The sequence below is a fragment of the Tupaia chinensis genome, unplaced genomic scaffold (genome assembly GCF_000334495.1).
Source record: "Tupaia chinensis unplaced genomic scaffold, TupChi_1.0 Scaffold000707_1, whole genome shotgun sequence".
Taxonomy (NCBI): Eukaryota; Metazoa; Chordata; class Mammalia; order Scandentia; family Tupaiidae; genus Tupaia; species Tupaia belangeri.
Genome location: NW_006160230.1, coordinates 2,364,237 through 2,378,890, shown reverse-complemented (window position 1 = coordinate 2,378,890; position 14,654 = coordinate 2,364,237). Strand labels below are relative to the sequence as shown.

Here is a 14,654-nt window from a genome sequence, read left to right as displayed (position 1 = left end):
GGAGGGGTGGCCATGCCACAATTCCTTCTTTTCCATTCTCCTCTCAGGGCTTTGGGCATGCATGCACACGTGCCTGGCATGAATCCCAAGCTGCCAGGTCTGGGGTATAAACTGTGGTGGGCCATGTGGCGTTTACCAGGCCACCTGCTGACCCCAATGCAAGACATTTTTTAGGATGGTAATATTAATCCGTAAAGTGCTATAATTATATAATATTCTGTGCATCACTCTTTAGGATGGTAATATTAATCCGTAAAGTGCTATAATTATAAAATATTCTGTGTATCACCATAATGTATAGTGCACGTGTAAAGCACTTGTCAAAGTCCATATAACTTTATAGTGTAAAGAGTAAACTGTGTATACTTTTTTTTTTTTTTTTGGAGAGATTTTCGCTATAGGGCGTGTGCACTCGCCAGACAGACAGAGAGAGACATAGAGACAGAAAGCGAGAAATCACCCCCAGGGGGGATGGCATGCCGCAATCCCTTCTCCTCCATTCTCCTCTCGGGATCTTGGGCACGCACGCACACGCGCCGGCGTGAGTTTTAAGCCACTGGGTCCGGGACGTGAACCGCGGTCGACTATGTGGGAGTCCAGCGACAGCCATTACGCAACTGCTGGTTCCCAACTGTGTATACATTTTAAAAAAAGATTCAGTATGTCTTGATATCCCAAGATGAAACACAGATGTTGACAAAACAACCTAAAAATATCACATATGAATGAAATAACTTTTCTGAAGAAAGTTGGAGGGAAAGGTGTTGATCTCTGTAATTTCGTGAATGAGTCGAAACTGTAAAATCAAAGGCAAATGAAGCTATGTATAATCATTGCACTGTGTTCATAAGTTGTATCCAAGGAAGATTCATGTAAATAATTCTGAAAATTTTTTTTCTTCAAACCTCTAGGTCTAGGACTAGAATCATGTGGCCACCTTGACCTCTATGCCACCGGTTGGCCCATAATAATTCTGATACTGTCACACAGGTACACTGAAATTAAACAATTAGGTAAAGTTGATGCTGAATGATGAAAACTGAATTTCTCACTGTTGGAGTGGGAGTTTCGTGATGAGTGAGGGAGGTATCTGGAATGATCCACGTGATAATGGATTAGTGTTGAAGACATCAGTATGAATTTACGTTTGACTTAAGGTGGATAAGGATGGTGCTATGATTTAAGTGTTGTGTCCCCTCTGAAATGCTCATGCTGATTGACACCTGATTTCTCCCCTCATGTAATCATTTGACACCCAGAGTTGCAGTGTTGGGAGGTAGGACCTAGTACAAGGTGTTTGGGGCTTGGGGGAAATCACTTACGAATAGACTAAGGCCACCCGAGAGTGGGCAAGTCCTCCATAACTAGTTCTGTTGAGAACAGGTTCAAAAAAGAAAACAAATAGTATTTAGCATTAAATCTCTTCCTCCATCACCTCCTGGTCATATACCCTTAATAATAAGGAAATTTAGGTATAGCTGAATAACATAGGCTGAAGCTGCTGTAGAACAGAGTGAGGTTTTACATTTCACAGTGTGCAGCACTCAAAGGGCCAAATCCCCATTCACCAACCTGTTCCCTCCCACCTAAGGGCTCTGAATCTCTCCTGGCTGCAGTCCCCGTTCCTGGAGCTTCCCTTGGGTCTCATTTTCTTCTTTATTTCAAACAGAGAGCAATTAAATTCCACCTTTCTCTTCCCTGACCTCCCAAAACACACACACTCAGATATACAAATCAGACAATGTATATGAAAACACATACATACATGTGTACACATGTTTAAATTCACACAAGGTCACACACACATAGTATTGACATGCATACACACATATTCATCTCTTGATAATGTGCTACATTTAAGCATGCTAAAGGCTTCAAAGGAAGTTTTCTCAAGTTTAAAGATCTACTCTGTAAACATGGCAGGAAAAATGCACATATTAATTTTTCTTGTCAATAACTGTTTTTGGGACCAGCAGTTAGCATAATGGCTATGTCACTGAACTCCCATGTAGCTGACCACGGTTTGAGTCCCGGACCTGGTGGCTTAAACTCATGCCGGGCACGTGTGCGTGTGTGCCCAAAATCCTGAGAGGAGAATGGAGGAGAAGGGATTGCTGCGTGGCCATCCCCCATGGGGGGTGATTTCTTGCTTTCTGACTCTCTGTCTCTCTCTCTTTCTGGTGAGCACATGCACCCTATAGCAAAAACATCTCCAAAAAAAATAATAAAATAAAAACGTTTTTAATTCTTCTACCACACAAGTAGTGGCTCTCATACTCTCAATAAAGTAAACATTATCCCATTTTACAAATGAAGATTTGGAGCTCAAAGAGGTTAGGGAATATGCCCAAGGTGTGCTACAGGAAATGTGACCCACAGGAAATGCAAATTCAAGCTTTAGTGTCTGTACCCTCTCCATCATACCACGTGAAGGACCATGGTGGATAGCTTGGCCTGTATCAAACTCTCAACCCCATTCCTGCCCCTTCCTAAGCTGCTGTTCTCAGGGAGAGGGGGCAGGCAAAGCAAGGTGAACAGAGTTCACCAGACCAAGCAAGACAGCCTTGCAAGGAACCTTTGAGAATGCGAAGTGAGTCGGGATTTGCCCAGCACCATGCCTGGCTCCTAGGAAAGGATCATCTAGACTTTGAAGAGATATCACAGAATGTCGAATGTAATGGAAAGAACTCTGGAGAGAGATGTTGGTGATAGTTGTATAATAATGAATATATTTAATATACCCACTTGAACATGAACATGATTAAAATGATACATTTTGTCACCATTTTTAAAAAGTCAAGTATAAATTACTTGTATATTACTCATTCTATCATTTTTCACTTTTTTCCCATCAGTTGAAATCAGACATGTTTGGCACACAAAAAAGTGGGTATTTACAAATCTAACTTAAAAGGTGGTTAGGATGTCAAATCAAGATGTGACACAAGACTGTCCCCATAGTGCAGTGGTTAAGTGCTGCAGAGAGAAGGCTGACCCCACATGGCCAGCTGAGGTTTGAGTCTTGGCCCCCATGGCAACATGCCAGGTTGATCATGCCCAGGAACCTGATGGGGTGGAGTATTAGGGTAAGAAGGGTTGCCGTGTGACCAATCCCCATTACAGAGTTTCTTTCTCTCCTTTCTCTCTCACGTGTGTGAGCAAGTTGTCATGAATAAAGGGAGAATTTTTTGAAAGAAAAAATGGCACCAACATGAGCTGTTTTTAAGAGTGGCACATGTTGCAGCCAATCACAGTGGGTTCTATCATCGAATTGCCTCAGTTTAAGGCCTAGCTTTTTGTCTCTAAGTTGAACAAACCAGGACCAGCTCTTTATTCACGTTCTTTGAACCTCCTCCTCATCTTTAAAATGAGGATAATAACACTAGCTAACACAAGATTTTTGTAAGCTAATCCATGTAAAAGACACACAGACAGTCATGCTTAGAAAGCACTAAAAAATCAGTTATAATTAGTAAAAATCCAGAAGCAACTAAAAAGGGACTTCCTTCAGTATTAGTCCAATTCAGACCAGGGTGCTGCTTGGCAATAACTGTGGCTGATCTTATATCATTTTCCTCTTTATTTTAGGTATTGGAACTCCATCTATGCTGTGTTCTTGAATGATGCCTCCAAGAATTTATGCCTGATCTGATCATTCCATGCAATATTTTTACACACAGGATGAAATAAATACTAGATAGATGAAGAACAAGCATATCCTCTCTACCTGCTCCAAAGTCTAGGAAGCTCTTACACAACCAGAAGATAAAATCTAATTGCTTCCCTAGTGCATTGGCTTCTGAAAAGTACATTGAAAGGTATATTTTTAAAGATGATTCTTGTTCAAGTCAGCCACACTTGAGTTCTTTGCAGTGGAACCTCCCAAACTATTTTGCTGCTCCTGGGCAAGGCTGTGCTGGATATGGTCTCTGTACTGTCATGCATTTATCTCATTTTTAACTTTATTTTTAAAGGGAGGTGATTGGTCTGTTTCAAATGAGCATTTTTACTTGCTTTTACTTACCGACTAGTCTCTGCTCTATTAAAAGTGAGTAATTTATCAGCTTCTTTTAGTCCAATGTGACAGAAAAATATAAATATCAGCTCTGAGAAAGAAACTATTTTATATGTACTTTGTTATCATGAGGGATTATTAGGAAAGGTATCAGAGACAAAATGAAAAAAAAACTTTTGAATAATAAAATAGAGTGGGAAGTTAAACTTTCAATCTCTGTCTGAGAAAACTATATTCCAACTGTATGTCCTCGAATGAATTGCTTAGTAATTCAAACCTGCTTCTTCATAGATAAAATGAAGGTAGAATTATGAGGAGACTTCAAAAAGTTCATGGAGAAATGGAAGTAAAGTATGAGTTTATTTTGGTGCAAAATTTTTGAAATTCCCTTGTATTTTTTTTTTACATTTAATCACCATACATATTTACAGAATTCAAAAATAAATCCTTCCAGCATGAATACCATTTACAGCATTCAAAAATAAATCCTTCCAGCATGAATACCCTGCATATCAGTCCAACCAAAGACATTACCATACACATTATCATCAACAGATAATTTTCCTTTTTTTGTGTCTGTTAAATGATTTGCCTTCTTTCTCCCTTATTTCCTCCCTCCTACTCCCCATTGCTCACCCCACCCATTAGTATCCACAATTGGTATCAATGCTTTTACACCTTATAATCCCGTTTCTGCCGTAGAGTGCAGACACTCAGTATATATTAAATGGGGACACACAATGCCTCTCTTTCATGGTTTGGCTTATTTCACTTAGCATTAAGTCTTCCATATTTTTTCACTTTCTATCAAATGCCGGGTATCATTGCTTTCTATGGCTGAGTAGTATTCCATAGTACATATACACACAGAGTATATGTGTCACACTTTTTTAATCTGTTCATCTGTTCTTGGAAATTTGGGTTGATTCCATGTCTTATCAATTGCGAATAATACCATAATAAACATAGCTGTGCAAGTGTGTATTAAGTTTTCTTAAAATTTTGAAGATCCTTTGTACATTTCAGAATTGATGGGAGAAATATATGGGATTATACATAAAGAACATCAATATAGTCTGGTTATGGTAAGTGCTCAATAAATAGCTGCTCTTGCAAATATACTCCATATAAGATATATTTTCCAGCCCCAACCACCAAGGCCATAGTTTTACTAGAGGATCACATCAACCTATAGCTGGCTGGCTTGGGTACAATAAAATAGTGGCCAATGTGAGAGTGGCCAGCCTACTCATCTTCAAACACCCGTTTTACTATTGCTCTCTGTGCAATGGCAGCAAATACATGACCTGGAGCTCCAGATTTCTCACCAGATTCAATGGAGATGCTCAAGATATCTACTTGCGAGGGTCACTTTGCAAATTTAAAGATGTGAGCTAGTCATACTCTTAGCATTGTGCTTAGTTCATAGGAAGTGCTTAATAAGTGTAATCTTTAAAAAAAGTCATTGATTCAACTGTATAGAAATCTACTTCATGGTATAGTAAATGAATTTTTCCCATTTTCTTGGAAATGTATAAGCAAATAGGTGGTTACCTCCCACAACCACATTGTGGTTTTTCACTTCAGAACAATGTTTGGTCATGCCATAAGCCTCGTGGAATGCCTGAGTCCTCTGGGTATAACTCAAGGAACAGCCACTCAAAAATAGACGGCACTTTGCAAATAAATGATCCATTAACTGTAGGATGACAGTCCCTGGAATGAGTTCATGAAGACTCAAGTATCTGATATCTCCCTTCATGTAAAGGTAGAGCTGGCAGGGGTTGAAGGACTCAACATTTATTTTTCAGCTGGTATTTAGAGTTCAAGGAGCACTTCCTTGAGACACGCCCATGCATTTTCATAGTCTCTTCCATGGTGCCAGTGAGCAAGCACTTCAATGTGTTTGCTTAGTTTTCATTTGCCTACCTCTTAAATCAATTTATGGAGTAACTATAAAATGGTTGCTATAGCTATGAGCTTACAATATGTGTTTTCTAAAATGCCACTGTTCTCAAAGTAACTAATTTGTTATATGCATAGAAGATATTAAGTTAGCTTTAAGTATACAGTAGTAATATTGCTATATCCAAATGTTTCTTCCAAATCATAAAATAGTCGTTAATGTTTACATTTTTGATGATCTTATCTTACCTGACAGATTGGTGCAAATTCTGAAAAAGATTCTTCTCTCCAAATACTTCTTCATATCTGAGAGGTGCATATATTTATTCAAAAAAATATATTCGGCAAAATTCACTGTTATTGACTGCTGTTGCAGCAGAAATCAGAGACATTTTTTGTGGACAAACTCCATTAGTGATGGACACCTGGAAGCTCACTAATTCTGTTTTCTTCCGTCAGTTCTGCTACCAGGGAGACAATGGGAGATCTGTCCTTGCACTCAGGGCTGGGGACCCATTCGCATCTCTGATAGTACAGTCAAAATTCCGGGGTTTCCAGCTGAGTCCCGATACTCCATAGCCTTAGTGCGTAACTCCTTTAACTCACACACCTGTGATGTTTTTGAAAAAGATGGGGGTGAAGGTATGTGTGTGATCTCTCTATGCACTGTACTGACTCGGGACTGGCTATGCTTCGAGATGCTATAATTGTAATTCTTTCATTACACACACACACACACACACACACACACACACGGAGTCATTGTCTCTGTGATGCTCCTACAACACAGGGTGCAGCTTATCCAGACTCCATCTTCCCCGTGGGGTACATTTCCTTTCATGGTGCATTCTGGTTTAAATCATATGCCACTCCCATTTATATGTTTTTATAGACTTGCATCTCATATGGTCAGTGTTCTTGTCTCTGTTTCAGAGGAAGTCAAATTTTCAGCTCATATGCAAACTAATTTATTCTAATGGATACATGAGATATTGTCCCACTTTGTTTTTCCACAGCATATAAACTTAACATTCTTATAGACTGATTGAATGAGAGAGATTCCTAAACTATCTGTATTAGTTTGCTAGGGCTTCTATAACAAGGTAGGAAACACTGATTGGTTTAAACAATAAGTTACTGTCTCAAAGCTTTGGAAACTGGAGGAGTCAGCCAGGCCTTTGAAGGTGTGAGGAAGGAATTTGCTTCTGGTAGTTACTTGTTTTGTGGCACCATAACTCTAGTTTTCATAGCATTCTCCCTGTATCTGAATCCATCCTTCCACTTTAAAAAAAATTTTCTTTATTACCATTATTCTTCGATTTGATGAGAGAGAGAGAGCCAGCAAGCAAGCAAGAGAAGGCAAGCCACCAGGTCCAGGACTCAAGTTGCAGTTGGCTATGTGGGAGGCCCGCACTCTAACCACCACACAACCTACTGGCCCCAAATTTCCCCTTCGTATAAGGACACTAGTCATATTGGATTTGGTGCCCACCCTACTCTAGTATGAGCTCATCTCAACTAAATGTGTTCACAATGATTCTATTTCAAAATAAAGTCATATTTAGAGGTACCAAACTTAGGACCTCAATATTACCTTTTTTTTTTTTTGAGGTATAGTGACACAATTAAACACATAACACCATTAAAAATACCTTTTTTCTTTCTTTCTTTCTTTCTTTTTTCTTTTCTTTTTCTTCCTTTTTTTTTTTTTGGAGAGGTTTTTGCTATAGGTTGTGTGCGCTTGCTAGAAAGACAGAGAGAGACAGAGAGACAGAAAGTGAGAAATCACCCCCCAGAGGGGATGGCCACGCCGCAATCCCTTCTCCTCCATTCTCCTCTTGGGATCTTGGGCACGCATACACATGCGCCTGATGTGAGTTTAAGCCACCGGGTCTGGGACTTGAACCGCGGTCGACTACATGGGCGTTCAGTGACATAGCCATTACGCTAACTACTGGTCCCCAAAATATCCTCTTACATAAGATTCATAACACTTACTTGACAAAGGGAAATGATAGTTTTTACTAATTCTCAAACATTCTATATTTGGACTTATGTTTTATTATTCTTGCTAAAAGATTTTATGGAATGTATATGACAAATTTTAATTACTTAAACAGAAATTCAATATAAATTTTAAAAGAAGGAAAAAATTGGAACCAGCAAGTGGCATGGTGGTTAAGGTGCTGGACTCCCACATTGCTGACTGTGGTTTGAGTCCTGGACCTGGTGGCTTGCTCTCTCTCTCTCTCTCTCTCATGAGTGCATGTGCCCTACCACAAATTGAAAAAAAATAAATAAATAAGAAAAAACTACATTCAAGCATTTATATTATATGTAAATTTATGTATTTTACAATGGGTAGATATTTTTATAGAATATTTGTGTTGGTGCCAAACTGGAATGAATAAACATTTATCAAGCTACACTCACATCCCCAATGTCTTCAAATGTATTTTGTTCCAGACTTTCATTTTTCAGGAAGCACCATGTCTCTTCCCATATGCTGTGTTTCATCAGCATGTCTGTTATCCTACAGTTACAGTTGGAGACACGTTCTTTTGCAAAGAAGGCAAAGTTATTTCTATATACACATCAGAATATGACTTGCTATTAGCGGTGTATCAAATTTCTATAATCTTTAGATAAAAGAAAGCTATAGCTGGGATGGTAGCTGAAAAAATAACATATAAGAAAAGAATGAATTCGGCTTTGTGTTAACTTATTGGATCTATGAGGAACATCCACTGACTTTCAAATTTCTTCATTAAGTGTCCAATATTTTGGCACATCTGGACTTCACATATCATGTGTCTTCTTAAAAGAATTCTGAATCGACACGCCATATAATTTATGTTTTTCTTCAAGGACAAGAATAAAAATACACTTACATTGAAAAGGCCCAGTTGATTGAAGCACTGGACTCCCTAATGCGGACTACGGTTTTAATCCCAGACCTTGTGGCTTGCTTTCTTACTTTCTCTCTCTCTCTGTCTGGTCTAACTAAACCTGGATTGTCTCTCATGAAAATCATCTCTCCTGATCCTCCTCCACTTTCCTCATTCTTTCTTACTCTAACAAACGGGCTTTTCTCCCTGCCTCTCAAGCTGTTGCTTCTCTAGTTTCTGTCCTTATTCATTGCACTTCTCATTCAACATACTGTTCTTGTTGATTTACATGGCTTAACCAACTCTCATATGAAGACAACTTTATCTGTCTCTGCAGTCTCGACCTCACATCTGGAATATAAACTTGAATAACCAAATATTTACTGGACATCTTCACTTGGATGTACTACAGGTCCCTCAACTGTCACAGGTCTCGATCGTACTCTAACTTCTTTCTCCTACCTTGATCTGCCCTTCCTCTTACTTTTCTTATCCATTTAATGGCACAATCACTCCTATCAGATACTTGTGGGGTCACCCTGAGCTTTTCCTACTCCTTTTTCTCTGCACATCCAATTATCACTAAATGAATACTCTCATTCCAAAGTAGTTTGAATCAATGTCCTTTCCTATCCAATATGACTATGCTCTTTCATTTACTCATTCTCTCACCTTGAATGTTACAATAGTCTTCTACCTTCTTTTCATCTCAGGAGTTTTTAAATTCACCTTCCATACACTGTGACTAGAATAATCTATCTAAAATGCATTTCTAATCAGTTATTCCCCTGCTTAAAACTCCTCAAAGCCTTCCTGTTGTTCACAAGATAATGTTCAAGGCCTGAAGTCATGACAAATAACTACCACTAGTAAAATCTGTTTCTTATTATTAGTAATATCAAGCTGCTTGTTATTTCCATCTGAGTCATTTTATTCCTCTCTCTCATGACCACTGTTCTGGTCTATACTCTTGACGTTTCTAATCTTATACTATTGCCAAAGCATGTTCACTGGTTATCACTTGCTGATAGTCTCCTGCTGGCCAGATGGATGCACAATTGTTTTTTCCAAAATGTTGCTATAACCATGACATTCTTACACTCAGTCCCTTTGTTAACTAATTCGTCTTTTCAAAATTTATTCATTCCATTCACCCATTTAGTTAACAAATGTTGAGCATCTCACATATTCCAGGCGTTGTGCTGAAGTTCCCGACACCACAGCCTATGTATCTGGGACTACTTTATACTTCCTATTCCAGGACCCTCTGCTGGTCTTTCTGTCTGGCATTCTCATCACTGGTTCAATGTAACAGGTTCCTTCTCTCCGTTCAGCATTTTGATAGCAGATCATTTACTTAGAAAGCATTCCCACCTCTTTTTTTTCTAAATCCTGTTGCTTTTCTCCTAAGGATGCTGTGGCAGCATCTTCATTTCCTTCAGAGCACTTTATATTTTATTAGCACATGTCTATTTCATCAATCTCTTTGCTTCTCTGTCCTGGGAGTTCCATAAGGACCAAGGAATACTCCTTTTGCTCACCACTGGATACCCAGGGCCTAGCACAGTGCTTGTTAGTTATTTGAGGAGAGAATGAAATCAACATACATGGAATAATACAAATTATCATTCTTTGTAGTCTCCATCAATCTAAAAATTTCAAATTTTCAGCACAATAGTAATACTATGTTTAAGTAGTTTATGCCCCACTCTAGAGTTTTAATTATAATCTATTAATGTTGCAATGTACCCCAATTATTTCCATCCCCACCCCCTTTCCATGCTGTGCCTACTGCCAGGAAGCTCAAGAGCCAGCCCCTCTTCCTCATTCTCTGTCATTTACTTTTTTTTTCCCATCAGAAATACAAGCTCTTGCCTATGTGCTCTCGTATTATTGGCATATTATATTGTCCTTCAGCATTTGTGAAGTAATACACATGTGCTTATCAAATTTTTAGCTCCTTAAGCTTAAGGTTCCTGGCTCTAGTTCGAGGATAGACAAATACTTCTTGAATCTTTGGTACTGTGCTACATGACTGCATACAAGATATCTCGTTTAATCTTTAAAGAAAACTTTACAAAGTAGATAATGGTGTCTTGTTTTGCAGATAAATCAAGCTGAAAGTCAAAGGGGGTAAATAATTTGGGTAACAGTAAGTTAATAAAAGGAAGAGGAGGGACTCAATTTAGGTAAAAGCTGATTTTAAGAAAAAGTACTATTGTTTGCTTCTGTTTGGCATCTTTGTATTTCAGGCATCTAGTTCAGTTTCATTCACATAATAAGAATCAAATTGAAAAAAGACGAGCAGTCATCTTTGAGATTCACTAACTGTGTTGGGGGAAATTCTTACATCCAGTAGTTTTGTTTGTAAGCTTTAACATACACCCCACAAAAGATACAAAATCACTATCTCTGTTTGCTGGCTGATGATTTTTTTTTTCATTATTCACCTTTAAAGGAAAGCAAGTTATGTATTGCAAGAAATATTGTGATATCTAACCATTTATTTCCTCTGTAGAATTATCAATTTTGTGATCTATAAAAAAAAGCTACAGATGATCACATTGATTTTTAAGGTCTATATGGTCTAATAATCCACAAACCTATAACTCTATGGGCAGATGAATTATGAACACATACATCTAATGCAACAAAAAATTACCTAGGACCAGGCCAGAAGAATAAGAGTTAAGTACCTATTCTGCAACCGTAGCATCATATAAGAATATTACACAAAGGCGTTACCATCCAATTTCCGAAAATGTAGCATACTGTGAGATGAAAAAGCCAAGTTAGAAGTATTCCTGCCATAATGCAACAGTCCTTTCATTCTTTACCAATGCACTCCATTATCACTCCTGTTTATTTTCCAAGTTTTTGAGTCAAATTGGTAGCCTTAGAAAGTGTGACTAGGTACATGCAGGATTCAGAAAATTATTCTGATGGTACTAAAACATTCTCACCTAGAGGAAAATTAAATAGTAGACCAATGTGGAAGCATTTTAAACTGCAGTTTAGAATGGTGTATTCCAAATCATTCTGTTGGTAAGGTATTCACTGGAAAAGTCCAAAAGGTCTTCAACAGCAAAAATGGAGTAAGTCTTCATTGTTTTGCCCCAATATAGTTAGCACACAACGTTCTGGGAAGGGAGCCAGGGTAAGGACTGCTGTAACTAACAACACATTTCTTTTAACGTGGAAGTGATGGCATCAACTGTTATTTGTGAGGTTCCAAAGAGATACTGGATATTGCTACATAATAGAGTTCTCCCATGGAATCTGAGCAGTTTTCTGCCATGATCTCATTAAGTTACTATTGATTATTTTGTTCATTAATTAAATATATATTTAGAATTACAATCTGCTCTACTTAAAAGTATGTTTCTTTGAGACTAATTACCTCAGGCACTCCTAGCAAATAGGGGAATAATGTATAAATCACATGTCAGTTGTGTCTTAGTTTGTATATGATTTTTTCCCAGCAGGTTGATGTTTTGAAGTGATCAAGTCAAACGTCCTTCCAATGGGAGAAAAAGTCTTGGCAATCTACGAAGACCTTGGGAAGAACTCAGGCAAGCCACAAAACTGCAGTTAGAAATTAGTTTTGTAGTTTCAAGTAGTGCTATACTTTCTACTCTATTAAGCTTCCTGGAGAAACCATTAGTGTAAGTGAAAGAGCTTCAGAAACATTTCCTTTCTATTAAAATAATGGGAAAAAGTAAAAAGTTACATTTGATTTTAATTCACATTAAACGGTCTCATTTTAATAGAAGAGGGTATTCCCCAAGAATCTTTATCTTAAGAGGTAAGTTACTCATACTAGAAGTTAAGACTATAAATGTTGACTGATTGAACATAAATACCTAGAAAGATGGACCTGTGGTAGTATTTCCAGAAGGATTGTTAATCATTCTTACTAGTGTCTTGGTTACTAAGTAGCAGAGCTGTTGAGTGTTCTATTCCAATTCTAATCTTCCCATGTCTCTCTTATTTTTAGTGTCCAGTTTTGTAAAATATGTGTATGCACTGTGGTAGAATTTCCACTTTACAAACTGGAAAATTTTTAATTTTTATAAAATGGAACCAGCTCCATTTCATAGATAGGAGAAATCTAAATAGACAATAAATTAAAGCCAAGTCACAATTCAAATCAGGGATAGAGTAAAAACAAGCATTTATTGCTCTCAATTCTCATGCGACTTTTACAAAGCACTTATTCATCTATACCTACCACTGAAGATATGTGGTTTTATAATATATGCATGCATCAAAACATCACATTGTACCTATACATATATGAAATTATTACCTGTTGATTAAAAATAAGACATTTAAAAATAAAGAATAAAGGGTCTGGCCGGACGACTGCGGCGGCAGAAACCTGGACGGAAAGGGATCTGCGGGAAGACACCCGTCGCCTGGGGTGGCCAAGGGAGCTGAGCACCGAGGGGGCTCACCTTCTCAGAAGCCGGATCCCAAGCCGGGCAGGATGGACCACCACCAGCCCGGGACTGGCCGCTACCAGGTGCTTCATAATGAAGAGGATAATTCAGAATCAACTGCTATAGAGCAGCCTTCGACTTCAAACCCGACTCCACAGGTTTTGCAGATTGGTCCTCCTCTCCTCCTCCTGATAGTAGTAGTATTGCTGTCGAAGTACCTACAACTTCAGATACTGAAGTCTACAACGAGTTTTATCCTGTGCCACCTCCCTTCAGTGCTGCTACCTCTCTTCCGACATACGATGAAGCTGAGAAGGCTAAAGGCTGCGGCGGTGGCAGCTGCAGCAGCAGAAACGGCTCAAAGAATTCAGGAGGAAGAGTGTCCACCAAGAGATGATTTCAATGATGCAGATCAACTTAGAGTGGGTAATGATGGCAATTTCATGCTGGCATTTTGCATGGCATTTATTTTCAACTGGCTTGGATTTTGTTTATCCTTCTGTATCGCCAATACCATAGCTGGAAGGTACGGCGCTATCTGTGGATTGGGCCTTTCATAGATCAAATGGATCCTTATTGTCAGGTTTTCTGATTATTTTACTGGATATTTTAATGGACAGTACTGGCTTTGGTGGATATTTCTTGTACTTGGACTACTACCTTTCTTCAGAGGATTTGTTAATTATCTAAAAGTCAGAAACATGTCTGAAAGTATGGCGGCCGCTCATAGAACAAGATATTTCTTCTTCTTATAGAGACTGCATCAACCCAACATTCCTTTCTTATAGCAATGTGAAATTTTAAGATCATCTGTACATGTACAACTTTAATAGGATAGAAGACTACTCATAACAGAGGACAAATTAGTGAAGAAAAGTTTCAGAATTGAATGGCAGGGTGGTTTATGTTTAAAAGCCATTTCTGTTCATTCTTTAAATATTTATATTTCATTTGTTTTGCACATTTTCATATGTGCTCATTTAAAAGACTTGCATATACTTGAAAGAAACCATAAAGTTGTAGCAGTAAAGTCCAGTCACATTTGGTTAATCAGTATTTGATATTGAAAGAGTTGAGTAGTAGTCTTCCAGCATGTAAATGCCATTGACTTCTGACCTGACATTTAGTATAATAAAAATGAAATCATTAACCATGTCAAATGCTTTAGTTTCTGGCTTTTGGATTCATCTAGTAATTCAACACATGAGACATCTTTTGTTATATATAAATTTACTGAAACATGCAACAATGATGATCATTAGAATTTGTCAAGTTTTTGAACATGATATTTTGTTATATATAAATTTACTGAAACATGCAACAATGATGATCATTAGAATTTGTCAAGTTTTTGAACATGATATTTGCATTATGATTTAGGAAAACTTTTTCTGTAAATATCCA

At 38.0% G+C, this 14,654-nt stretch overlaps 1 pseudogene; it reads left to right on the top strand.

The window, feature by feature from the left end:
• Positions 1 to 1,073: 1,073 nt before the first annotated feature.
• Positions 1,074 to 14,100, top strand: LOC102489580 (NEDD4 family-interacting protein 2-like; annotated as a pseudogene).
• The last annotated feature ends 554 nt before the right edge of the window (positions 14,101 to 14,654 follow it).